Source organism: Haemaphysalis longicornis, unplaced genomic scaffold, assembly GCF_048455015.1.
Source record: "Haemaphysalis longicornis isolate Haplotype H1 unplaced genomic scaffold, Haemaphysalis longicornis Haplotype H1 scaffold_1, whole genome shotgun sequence".
Taxonomy (NCBI): Eukaryota; Metazoa; Arthropoda; class Arachnida; order Ixodida; family Ixodidae; genus Haemaphysalis; species Haemaphysalis longicornis.
Window position 1 is genome coordinate 417,346,986 of NW_027526203.1, and position 12,392 is coordinate 417,359,377.

At 45.7% G+C, this 12,392-nt stretch overlaps 1 non-coding gene across 1 annotated transcript; it reads right to left on the bottom strand.

Annotated features, from left to right (window-relative positions):
* Nucleotides 1-10,924: 10,924 nt before the first annotated feature.
* On the bottom strand, nucleotides 10,925-10,996 carry Trnap-agg (transfer RNA proline (anticodon AGG)). The gene has a single exon. It is a non-coding gene; the product is annotated as a tRNA-Pro (tRNA).
* Between the last annotated feature and the right edge of the window lie 1,396 nt (nucleotides 10,997-12,392).

The following is a 12,392-nucleotide window of genomic DNA, read 5'->3' on the forward strand; positions in this document are numbered from 1 at the left end:
AGCGGACGTGATAATGAACATCACGCCAGCATCACTTGACAACGATTGCGGCGATGAATTCGCATCGAAGGTTCCGCATCCGGGGAGTTCCGTTCGGGTCCAGAGCGGGCAAATTGAAAAGCGTCGGCAATAGTGGGTGCGCCAATGTTACGGCCACCATTGGGTTGCTAGCTTCGCGTCTGACACGTTTGCGTAAGGATAACGGGGCAAACATATCCCACAGAAGTGCTCCTCAACAATAGGTTAAATTCAGGTCGTGCCTCACGAAGCACTTGCCAGGAAACAACCACGCATGTCGCGCGCGCGCGCGTGTGTGTGTGTTGAGCTCCACACATTCCGTGCACGCTTCGCAATCTTCATCAGCACGATCGAGGTTGTTGGCTTTTTTACTCTTACTTCTTGGTAGAGTGCGTTGTCTTCTCGTGCACCGCAAGAAATGCTGGAGTAGCTGGGTCAAGAATAGGGGGCCGGGAATTCTGGGATTCTGAAGCAACGTTGTTAGTGCGTAGCTCTCTGGCCGCCGCTACTGCAGTTTGGCGGCGGTGATGGCGACGGCGAAGGCCGCAGTCCCGGGCACGGCGATGGAGTTGTAACCGAGCGAGCGACGCCAGAAAGAAAACTGCGGAGGAAAGTGTGGCGAAAGGGTTCGGGGGAGGGCAGTATGCTGTGCCCGCACTAGACGCTGGCCTGTGCGACACTTGGCAAAAGGGCGAGAAGAGGCGTGCGCGTGACGAGGATGTGCGTTCACTTCCTAACACGCAGTTCGGGGTCCTTTCCGGAGACGCACTTCGCGTAGCCTACGCGGAGGCTCACCATCGCTTCCGTCGAGAGAACCCACGAGTGAGTGCTGCTTCAGCGATGGCGTGCGTTCGCTTCCTATGACTCAGTTTAGCTGCGCCAAATTTCGCATTAGGGGTGTCGTAATCGTCAGCCGCATTTTAGGGGCGAAGCACCTTAATGCCGAGGCTTGTCCGGCGTCCGGCGTCCGTGTTCACGGCATAGCACCATGTAAATCGAAATATCTCTCAACAAAAGGTTCACAAAAGGTTAACAAGAACAAAGTAAAAGGTTCCCAAAGGGTTAGAGAGAGAGAGAGAGAGAGAGAGAGAGAGAGAGAGAGAGAGAGAGAGAGAGAGAGAGAGAGAGAGAGAGAGAGAGAGAGAGAGAGAGAGAGAGAGAGTGCTCCTGCGCATGCGCGAGGAGAATTGGATTGGATTGGATTGGATTGGAATGAATTGTATTAGATTGAATTGGATTGGATTGAATTGAATTGCATTGGATTGGATTGGAAATCGTTTTAGCAGCAGTAAGCACTCTCACGGGTGATTTACGGTAAGAACGATCCCCAGTGCTTCGCCCACTCGTCATGATTCACTTCGTGGAGATGCGTGGATTTTTTTATTCTCCACTTTTTCAGTTACTCTTTTCTTGGCATACAATGCTTAAAAAACAAAATAACAAACAATATTCTGACTTTTCGTTGAGGGAAATTCGGTGCACATAATATTTAGTTCGGTGCACGGCCTTAATATACAACAAAACAAAAGATTAATTCCAGAAGTTCACAGCCATGGCATTTTGTTTGCAAAAACTACCCGCTGCGGTGTCTCACCTGCTGAGGCAACGGGTTCCACAACTACAAGACGCGTGTTAGAAACCAGACAAGACGGCATTGCTTTCTGAGCGGCTGAAAAAAAAAAGCCTGTGCGTAAGATATTTCGGTGCGTGTTAAAGATCTCTAGGCAATCCAAATTATCCGTGCCCCTCCTCTACGGCGCGCTTGGTAGCCAAAGTAGAGCTTCGGCGCGCGAAACCAGTTTTAAAATTTCAAAAAAGAAAACGAAACAAAAGAAAAAAAAACAGGACGTTTATTTCGGACCCAATTACTTCCCGCGGCGTTTCCTGAAGCAGACAACAGCTTAAGCACGGGGAGAAGCTGCAATAGTAATCGAACTTGCGCTTGGGCTATAGCTGGTTTATACTGGCAGTAATAAGTTCTTCATAAGGGGAGTCGAAAGATGTTTCTGGCAGGACTTTCCATGGGGGATAGTTAAATTGTCTCGTTTCAAACCGTATGCCTGGCTAATCCGCGGGCTTCCTCCATGCACTGTAGTTCTCTGAATGAGCTGGTCCAGAACGGCGGCGTTCACCACGAAATGAAACGCTTCTTTTTCCTTTTCAAGCTGCCGCAAACGTCAATCCTAACCTAGCAAGCCTAATTCAGGTACGTGCTCACAAAATATTACTGGCAGCTAGCCGCGTTGTTTTCAACTACCTGAATTATAACAAAAGTTGCCACTATTCCCCGCAAACTTTTTTTTTAATTTTTTAGACAATACTGCAGGCCAGGATTGGGCCCAAGCAGAAGTGGGAAGATTATTACATGGTGTAGCAGCCAAATGTAATTATAGAATCTCTACCTTAAAACAACAACAAAAAATGACAAAGGCAAAAAAATACTGCACGTAAAAAAGCAGATCCATAGATGCATGCAGATTCGACGACGTGAGCACAGTGGCAGGGAGGCTGTCCCGGTTACATATGTTCCCGAGAAAAAGGAATATTTATAAGTGTTCGTGCAGGCGAACAAGGGGGCAAATTTAAGAGGGAGGTATTGCCTGATAGGCCGGGAAGACAGATGGGTAAGATATATCGATGGGTCGCGGTGCAGATTGCGGTTGCAATGGTCGGCAAGAAATTTTTAACCTGTGACTTCTTCTTCTTACGTACCAATACTTCTAACTGGTACGCAAGTTGACAATTTTTATAGCTGCAACACCGCATACGACTATAGCGCCATTGTCAAAAGACCGGCTTTCTAAAATCATGTTCCTCCCAGTTCGCACGCATTCCTAAGTTAACGAAACGGCTCCCTGAAGCAATGTGCCCATTCTCTGCATGATCGAATACAGTGTGTATTCATTGCTGCGTATATTTCCCTTATAATGAACAAATGTTTTCAGGCAAATTTGGCCAAGCAATATTCTGTGAAGACAATTCTATGCGACTGCTAGATTTTTTTTCTTCTTTAGACACGTGATCTTTTAAGGGTTCCAGCAGCCATACAGTTGCCACGAACTTAAATTCAGCTTAAAAAGCATGATGTCCAATCGACGCCAAACCACAAGCCGGGTTTAAGAAAAGTATCTTCCTTCGGTAATATAAAAAAAGGCTTGTCGCTCGCCGGATTCGAACTTCGCTGGCCGCCGGATGAGTGGGCACGGTAGTATGATCGATGTAAGCTTCCAGTAATTCCGGGATTGGAGTCGCTGCAAAAGTCCGCCCGTACTCTCAGAGTCACCCTAAGCAGCCTTCCTGGTAATTAATTCAAGGTGGAAACCAATCGCGGAGTTCAGAGTAGGGGGTACAATACCGAATTTATTGCCGATTTAGATCAGTGTAGGAATAAACGGGAGGACTTGACACGAGTGGTTTGGACATTCCAACTCATTTCATGAATAAACAAATCGAATCTTCTCAACTGAGAAAGCCCGCTAAAAAGATACGCGAAATGAGTGTTCCCGAGCGCGGTCTTTCGAAGCCAATTAGCCCTCATTAGCGTGCTCGCAGCTTCCTGGCCTGAACGTTGTATACTCCCGCGTGTTCTCGGTAAAAGTGATCAATAATGTCTTAAAAATAAGCCCGGATTTATTTTATCGCGTAAGTGCATGTCGGAATTGGCTCGCGCATTCGTCGTGGCTAGTACCGACGACGCGTTTTCACGTGTTTTTCCAAAAATAGTTTCCTCTTAGGAACATAACTATTTGCTAGTCTTTTGTAGTTATTTTTCATGGGGATATAAGATATTTTAGGCGTAAGCAAATAACGTAGTTGAAGCTATAGGCATGGAGATCCATATTTGAACAAGGTTTAGCTGTATGTGCTTACTGCCGCTTTAAAATATGGTGGCAGGGCTTCATGCGCAAATATGTAAAAAAATATCTTTATAAGTAGGATAGAAGCGCAGGTGCATGTGGCAGTTTTGATTAGCACGGAGGTCCCAATTTTTATTTCAGCCGTCACTCAGTTCTTATCTTCGCGTCTTCCCAACCTACGCATTCGTGACTTTAATCTTGTAAGTTCACGACCCTTTAATTGAAACAAACGACCAGTAAGCAATCCGCCTCTTTCACAACGCTACTGCGCATGCGCATGGCCCTGGCGGAGGAGGCCGGAAACAGTCTGGCAAAGGCACGGCCGGACTGGAGGGGCGGCGAGCGCGCAATAAAAGTGCGCGGCCTGCCGCTCCTCCAGCCCGGCCGTGGCAGGGGCGGCAGGTCTGCTCCGCGGTGATTCCACTACTGTATGCGGCTGTAACTGAGCCCGTGTAGCAAGGTAAATATAACTGGTAGCGAAGCTTCCATAGAAGCCCATACGTTCAGAAAATGGCGGCTCTAAAGCTGCTCATGGGGCTTAGCGCCATCTGTGTGAGGAGGGAACACTTCCGGCGGAACAAAAAATAAACAGGATGTGACGCAAGATCCGGTTAGAAAGTGACGTCATTTTGGTGGCATTAGCGGGAACATTTGACTTCAAAATAGCCTTAGCAGGCCTCTGATCGCTGAGGGCTCAAGTCATTGCCATCTGACGCAAGTTGGCGAGCCCTTGGCGTGTGTGTTTCAAGTCAACGCCAGCTTATACTCGTGACTAGAGAAACGTACTTTAGCATACTGTCGTATGATTAGCCTCGGTGTTTATAAAAACATCTTGCATCTTCTCTGAACCTTAATTCTGTATTCATGCCTTCCACTGCTGTAAAAAAGCAATCAGTTGTTTATTTTGATTGCAGTGGGTGGCAAACGTACCCCCCCCCCCCCCCCCCCGACATTTTTTTTTTTCTGCCTTGGGATACAGAGCACAAAATGACACGTTGCCACTCTCCCCGGCCCCCCTTTCATATAAAAAACGTGCCCACTCCTCACCCCGATACCAGTTTCTACCAACGCCACTGCTGGGTTTAATTGCGTCGCACATACGCAGGTTGCGTGCGTGCGTTAAGTATAGATCAAGGTTATATAATGCTTGCTCAGTTTGTGGACTTCTGTTCTAAGAGAAGAAATAACGCATAGTCATGCTATAATCAAGACATTTGAATTTTATTACAGGATAAACATAAAACAAATTTACCACACTGCACAAAATCAGCACGTATACAATAAGTACAAAATGTTCGTGGGCACTACATGCATTATGACTTTCCTTACGCGCCGAAAAATTGACTTTACCCGTAACACATAGCATTATGAGCAATGAAAGCGTCAGCAGCAGAACTACTTCGAAACAAGAGAAAAGAACTATAGGCACTGCATCTTGACGCAGAAAACCGGGCCTCAGGAATGCCGATTCACGAAAGTGCAGCGAGCACACCGCAGCTGTCCCGGCGTCTTATCAAGTAGACAAGTGTTTCTACAGACGTTCACTCAGCATTCACGCCTGCAATTTCCTGGTTGCATTATTAGGCAAGTGTCGCAACAGATAAGTAAAAAGAGGAAAAATGGATCAATGCAAACGAAAGCGATGGCAGTATGTAAAAGCACATTGCAGGAAAGATCTGGCAGCAGCGCAGCACGGAGCAGCACAACACAGTACTGCGATGGAAATAATGCTTGCGCATACAAGTGCGGGAAGCAACGAGCACTACAAGCATTGCAATGCAATAGAGAAAACACTGAGATAGACAATTAAAGCGACTCGTTTAAATTCCATTGGTACTACGCTGAGAAGTCCTAGAGTAATTGACACCACTTGCTCCGAGCCAGCCTGAGGTGAAATCAAGAGATAACTGTGACATAACAAAGCTTTAGACCCATTTTTTTTTTCGAAGCACCACCACTTACCCTTACACAACCCCCGTGCACGTATTAACAGTACTATAGTTTCGCGTTACCTGTGGAAATGAGAGGAAAATGGTGCAGTAAAACGCCAGGTGTACGGGAGTTGCTGTTGCAACCTTGTACGGCACATCGTTTCCGTAGGTACCGAGGAAAGCGCTCCGCTCCAACCGTTGGCAGCATCGTCCCGTAGTTTACCGTGCCTGCCGGGAACGGTACTAAACGTGTCCACCGACGATACAACGCACCTCGCAACTCCACGCATAGCAAAAATTAGGTGCACACCAAATTGACATGGAAAAACGAATGCAAATGCGCACCACCAAAACACGCGAGGGGCGTTTCCTAGCAGACGAACTTTAGGAGCGCCTTTCCGAACACTACAAGGACTGCATCACAGAGCAATGACATGTGCCATTCTTCAGAGGGCGCTACAAAAAAGGTTTTTAAGAATGAACAACATTTTCATAAGTTCTTTGCACACTGTGCCTAAATAAATGTGATTCAGAAATAAATACAGTTCGTAAAATATAAATGTTACTTTATTGTTGAATAAAACTTGGTTTTTTGTTACTAGTGTTTGTTCCCTCCTCACCTAGTCGCGCTTCAATCGCTACTCCATAAGCCCCCATGCTGATGTTGCTGGCAATAGGTTCTGAACCGCTTTTCGCGCGAGCCTTCGCTACCATTTATATTTACCTTGCGTGTAGTGAAAGCATCCTTCCGGGTTCGGCCCCCATCGAGAAAACAAAATGCGGTACGTTTTAAAAATGCAACTGTCGGCCAAACCATAACATGAAGGGTGAAATTTTTGTTCCTATCGACACACGCCAACCCCGAAACGAAAGTGAACAAATAGGAGCTCTCCGCCACGGCACCGTGCATGAACGCTCGATTTTGCGTCCCGTCGTAGTCATACCAGGCATTCACACCACCGGTGACGATAACGTGCTGGCACGCCAAATCCAGAGATCGCCTTGTCATATTACTCCGACGACGATACGAGCACACCGGCCGACCGAAAGTTGCCGATATTCTTCGTACTTCCAGCTGTTTCGTAAAGCGCGAAACTGAAGTACGAAGAGCACTTTTTTTTGTCTGGTGGACTCACTATCTGCTTCCGAGCTAAAATTCGCTATCGTATTTCCTGGCTTAATAAGTAACGTAGAGTAACAGACGCTTAGTGGACAAGTGCTATTCAAAGAATGATGATCAGTTTGTGCGCCAGCAATACTATAAAAAAAACTTTACTAGTGAGGTGCAAAAATATTAGCTAAACCTCAGCTTTGTGTCCGTGGCATTCAAGAGCGGTTGTTTTCTGCGCCGTGGCCGAGTGGTCTAGAGCGTCAGAAACACCGGCCTGCTCGAATATGGTGGTACGAATCCTCTTGGGGATCTCTCTCTCTCTTTTTTTTTTGTCCTGACATTTTTGCGGAAAGGGATGTATTTTTTCTCGTTGTAATTTGCCTACAGCCCCTCACTGCTGGGAAATGTATTCAGCCAAATGACGAGGAGCTTGCGATTTCAGTAGAAATTTAGTTCCGTGCACCACTTTTCTCGCTCGTGATATTGCCGCTGTTTAAAAGGAATGAACCAATACAAACTTTTGAAACTGACAGTTTTTCTAAAGAAGAAAATGTAATCGTGCGACTACGATGAACAAGTGCACTTACGAATAAAAATGCACCCCAAAAATCAATTTTCTGAGATACGTCGGGACTTCGGTTGATTTGGACTTCGCTTTCTTGGTTCAAAACGCTTACAAAAGTAATCTGCACATGCATTTATGCTCGTTATGATAAGAAACAGAAAAAAAGAACGGCGGAATTGAACAAATCTGCAGCCACGTATAATATTTTGCCTCGCTGATATCCACATACCAGCTTCAAGTAATGATTTGTATAAAGGCCGCATTAAGGGCCTGCGTTTATGCTGCTGTCTTACAGATACCCATGTCCCCCTCCCATCTCTTTTAAGCGCTAGAAAAAAAAATGCGGTGAGAACATCGCTTCCACAGCCTCAGATAGCCACCATCCGGTACTGACACTTGCGGAACGGCTGCAAAAAGAAACGAGCGTCGTACGCTTGTTAGGATGTTTCCCGCGTTGAAAACGCACGTATTCCAGCAGAGTTATTCTTTTTGCAGTTTTAGGTTGGCAATACAATTCACGTGAAACAAATAAACACCAGCAACGCAGCCCTGTTTCCCCTTCCGCTGCAGTGGCAGCCCACTTGCACCCCTGCCATATCGTTTCTCGGCGGCGCCACCAGAGGCCGCCACAGCGCAATGAAAAAGGCGGATTCGCACCCGTAATAAACTCAGCAATACTATATTACACAATATTTAAAATTGTTACACCTTCACTGAAACAATTTTACAGTTTTTTTTTTCATAGTGTTTCCTTGCGTGGTAATTCAACACATTTAACGTAGCCTATCAAGATGAATCATGGAAGCCGCTAGCATGATGCATCCGCATAAAACGTTCCTCGTAATTATGGATGGTATATTTGTGACAATTATATTGCCAAGCAAACAACTGGAGCCAAGTCAGTCGATATAATTTGTTCTTCCATGTTCCTTGACTCATCCTTATCAGCATCATCAAAACCCTATTTAAATCCAACTGCAGGACGAAGGCCTCTCCCTTTGACCTTTACCCACTCCTGTCCTGCGATGTCTGAGTCCATTTTTGGGCTCCGAATTTTCTTATTTCGTCTCTCCATCGAATTAATGACCTTCACCTTCTTCTAGTCCCGTATATCCTCGTGGTCCACCTGCTGTCAATTCGTCGCACTACATGGTCGGCCCAAGTCCACTTCTTCTTAATTTGAACTGTGGTATCTTCTACTCGAGTTTTCTCCCTGATCCAGTATGCTCGTTTCCTGTCCCTGAGTATCATTATTCGCTCCAAGGCTCGTTGAGCTGACCTAAGTTTGCTTTCCAGTTGTTAAGTAAGGCGCCAAGTCTCTGCTCCATATATAATGACCGGTAGCACGCATTGGTTAAGTACTTATCTTTTTAGAAATAGACTTAGCTTACTTCTCAATAATTGTGAGTGCTTGCCGAGTGCGCCCCAACCCATTCCTATTCTGCGACGGATTTCTTTCTCGTGGTTGGGATCAGCAGTGAAAACCTGCCTAAGGTGGTCATATTCTTCGCCTTGTTCCAGTATTTCGCTACCTAAGGTGAAGAGGGCGCTTTCAGCAGGCTTATTTATGGTTACTTTGGATTTATTCATATTTCTTTTTAGCCCCACTCCGAAGCCCCATTCACTTAGCAAGACTATGTCGTCTGCAAGCCTCAGATGATTCACTATTTCCCGTTTATCCGTAAACCTGCGTTTTCTCAGTCAAGCTCCCTGAATGCCCCCTACAGACATGCTGTGAACAAGTTTGGGGAGATGGGATCTCCCTGTCGCACTCCCTTTCGGATCGGGAAATTTTCGCTTTGCTTGTAAAGGATCATATGACCGTACATTCCTCATATGTGCCGTCTAGGAGTCTTATAGAGGTCTCTTCGATTCCTTGATTTTTTAACGCTGCCAACACTGTTCCGCTGTGAATTAGACCAAACGCTTCTTCATAATCTATAAATGTCATGTAAATAGGTTTATTATATTCTGCACATTTTTCTATTACTTGGCTGATGACATGGATATGACCAATTGCAGAGTATGCATTGCGAAATCCAACCTGTTCCCTGGGTTGTTGAAAATCTAGGCTGTCACTTATGCGGTTAACCTATTTATTTATTTATTTATTTATTTAGTTAGTTATTTACTTATTTATTTATTTATTTATTTATTTATTTATTTAGTTTTTTACTTACTTATTTATTTATTTATTTATTTATTTATTTATTTATTTATTTATTTATTTATTTATTTTGCAGCCATAGATCTTTCCCAAGCCTTGCTGGTGGCCATATTTTGAAATAAGTTTGGCGAACAATGTTTGCACAAGAAGTAAATGAACGAATGATCTGTTTTATTGACAATAGAAAAACATTAACCGTCCCCTCACTGCTAGGTCGACCTGGGTTTCGTAAGAACTGCCTAGGGCGCCGTACAATGAATCTTGACTGTTAATTAGTTTTAATTGCGGTGGAACAGAAGCCAAAACAAATGAATATTTGAACTGACTGAGCATTGCAAATGTTGAGTGAATTTTTTTTACTTATTGAACGACGCATAGCCCGCTCCATTCACGGCTTTACAATTAAGGTTTAATTTTTTTAGCACAAGTTTACACTAACCCACGGGAATGCATCGAGGAAAAGGCGCAAGTGGTGAACCACGTCGTAGGTGGCAAGAAGCTCTCTTGTGCATTTGCTTTATCATGAACAAAAATGTTTTAGCTCAAATTTGGCCAAGGAATATTCTGTGAAGGCAATTCGGTGGGGTTGCTGGATTTTTTTCCTTCTTTAGCCACAAAGTCATTTAAAGGGACCCTGCAACACTTTTTTCAACTTTTTTGCATTCTTAAATGCTTGCAGAACGTATCACCCAACACACCCAGTACTTAGATTACAGGGTCGCGAGGTACCTCAGCCAAAAATTACTGCTCTATGCCCATCAGATAGCTTCGAAACTCGCTCAAAAGATTTTTCCCTCTTTCCTGGTCTTGACGTTCTTCGACCGGTCGAATTACGTCATTAAGGCCATGTAGCGGCTGTTGGCCTGTTTTCCTTCAGTTGCAGCAATGAACGCTTTTCGATAGCAGCTATAAAAATACAGCCACAAAAACAAAGCAGAAACGAACGGCGAGCAAATCACGCTGTGCCGCTCCGTGCTGGCGATAACTGTAGCTTTAGCAGTGCTTCCAGAGGCGAAGGAAAGAGTGAAAGCGTTTATCGAAAGTGTTGCAGGGTCCCTTTAAGGGTTCTAGCAGTGATATGGTTGTCATGAGCTGAAATTCGGCTGCGAAAGAATGATCTCTAGACGACGCGAAAAAATCTGCCGGGTTTCACAAAGATATCCCCCTTCACAAATATGAAATAAAGGCTTGTCGCTCATCGTGTTCGAACTTCGCTAGCCACCCTATGAACGGTTGTGCTAGCTAAGGAAACAAAAAGAAAGAAACAAAATTAGTGGGCTCGTCCGGGATTGGAACCCGGGACCTCTCGCACCCTAAGCGAGAATCATACCCCTAGACCAACGAGCCAGGACGATAGTGCGGCGTGGCTGCCCATATTTTCTGCGAGAAATGAAACGAGAACGAGAAAAAATTCGCGCATCTTTACGAAGTGAATCATGACGAGTGGGCGAAGCACTGGGGATCGTTCTTACCGTAAATCACCCGTGACATTGCCCACTCGCGCATGTAAATGAGTGACAACGCCTGTGTACAGTATATACTCCGGGGTAGCTTGTTGTCGGCGTTGCCGTTGAGCCGCTGCTTCCCGAGCACTCAACTCCGGGTCCGCTTGGCGTTTTTGCCGTTTTGCCACCGCTTCCCGAGCTCTCGCCTCCGGGGTAGCTTGTTCTCTGCGTAGACTTTGAGCCGCCGCATGCCGCGCCTTACGGTCGTTTTCATCCATGGCAGAAAGAGAATGTGTGGTCTGGAATGCGCTTATATACGCATTTGCACCGCAGCTCCCTCCCTCCCTCCCCTCCCTTTCTCTCTCTCTCTCTCTCTCTCTCTCTCTCTCTCTCTCTCTCTCTCTCTCTCTCTCTCTCTCTCTCTCTCTCTCTCTCTCTCTCTCTATCTATCTATCTATCTATCTATCTATCTATCTATCTATCTATCTATCTATCTATCTATCTATCTATCTATCACTAACCTTTTTTGAACCTTTTATTTTGTTCTTGTTAACCTTTTGTGAGCCTTTTGTTCACAGATGTTTCGATTTACACGGCGCTGTGCGTCTCTCTCTCTCTCTCTCTCTCTCTCTCTCTCTCTCTCTCTCTCTCTCTCTCTCTCTCTCTCTCTCTCTCTCTCTCTCTCTCTCTCTCTCTCTAACCTTTTGTGAACCTTTTATTTTGTTCTTGTTAACCTTTCGTAAACCTTTTGTTCACAGATGTTTCGATTTACTCGGTGCTGTGCCGTGAGAACGGACGCCGGACGGACGCCGCACGGACAAGCCTCCGCCCTAAGGTGCTTCGCCCCTAAAACAAACAAGAAGAAGCCAGTAAGCTGGCCAAGACGTCTCGGGGGGAGGGCGCCGCTTCTAGATCGGCCATGGCAGTGCGGAATGTCCGATATCTTACCAGATGTGGGAAAGCATGGCTTTAATGCTTCCAACCAAAATACGTCACAGCATGCACGTTCTGCGTACGCAAATGACTATCTAGCTTCGGTTAGCGGGAGTGTTCTTATCTTCGGGTGCACCGGCGCTCATCTTGAGAAGCCCCGGCGCGGCGCGACATCGTTTCGCCACAGAATTTAACTTGGGACGACGCTGTAACAGTAATTTATTTGATTGATTATGAGGTTCAACGCGCCGACGCTACACAGGCGATGAGGCGCGCCGTAGTGGAGGGCTCCGGATTAATTTTGACCACCTGGGGATTTTTAACGTGCGCCGAAATCTCGAACCCACGGGTGTTTTCGCTTTTCG